Here is a 1,416-nt window from a genome sequence, read left to right on the forward strand (position 1 = left end):
GTGGGGGGAGGATGTCGGGGGGGGGCGCCGGGGGCTCCTGTCAGTCTCGAGCTGGAGAGCTCCCCGAGCTTCATTAACATGCAAATTAGCAAGTTCTGACTGGCTGTGGCAGCTACGGGCAGCCACCCCTCCCAGCCCCAAGTGTGTGTGTGTGTGTGTGTGTGTGTGTGTGTGTGTGTGAGTGAGAGCGCGCGCACGTGTGCGCGCGAGCCTGCATGTGATCAGCAGCAGGGGCTGAAAAGAGAGGGAGTGGCTCTCACGGCCCTGGACTCCACAGACAGCCATACACTCGTGTTTCACCCACACTCACACCCACACATCTACACAAAGACCAAATATGTACATATATGTATACACATATGCACACCACACAGACACTCCTGGTCACAGCCAGTCAGCCACATTTCGGGAGCTTCGGGACACCCGTGGACACACAGTCACACACACACAACTTTACCCATGGTGGTCACAGCCTGAAGGGTCAGACAGGCATGCATACCAAGCTCCCCACTCCTTCCACGCTCACACCATTTCACACCCTGGCACCCAGCCCCACACAAGAACAGACCCACGAACACACTGTCCTCCACGCAGCTCATCAGTCGCCAAAAGCCACACCCAGACAAAGTCCGGTGAGAGGCGGGTCCCCAGGCTCCACAGTCTGCCCCAAGGGCAGAGCCTGGTCCCCCGAGTGCCCATGCTGGAGCGCCTCCCGTCCCCTGGAACTGACCGAGACCAGCCCCGCTCTCCTGGCCTGCCCACGCGCTTGAGTTTCTTGTACTGTGGGCCCCTCTGCTTGGACCCCCACCTGAATCTCCTGCACTCCAGCCACCTGCGCTCTCATCACCTGCCCCCTGGCAACCTGCCCTTGGCCTTCCCTTTATGGGGTTGGGCTTCCCTGGAGAATGGCCCCGGTCACACTGCACTGAAATTGCCGGTTGATGTGTCTGCCTCCACCGGGCGGGAGCTGGAGGAGGAGGACCGTGGTGGCGTCAGTCTGTCTGGTGCACTGCTCTGTCCCCAGTGCTCAGCTCGCTCTGACCCATCCAGGCTATTTCTGCAACAGGGTGGAGTGGGAGCCAGCAGTGATGATAGTGCAAGTATTTGCTAGGTGCTTGGGCCACACACACAATGACCCCATGAGGGATGGACCCCGTTGTTAGATGAGAAACCTGAGGTATGGAGAAGGGATTAAGGGGCCTGGCTGGGATCATCCTGACTATAAGTGACCGACAGAACTGGGATCTGAACTCGGGTTATCCAGCTCGGGACAGCCCTGTGTGTGCTCTTCCCCGGGACATCAGGCAGATGGGGGGGCAGTCACAGAGGGTGGGGAAGGGAAGGGCAGCAGGAGGAGTCCCCCAGTCCCAAGTAATGGAAGGGGGCCCTCAACTTCTAAGAAGAGAGCCTTGCTCA

Source organism: Crocuta crocuta, unplaced genomic scaffold, assembly GCF_008692635.1.
Source record: "Crocuta crocuta isolate KB4526 unplaced genomic scaffold, BGI_CrCroc_1.0 scaffold367, whole genome shotgun sequence".
Lineage (NCBI taxonomy): Eukaryota > Metazoa > Chordata > Mammalia > Carnivora > Hyaenidae > Crocuta > Crocuta crocuta.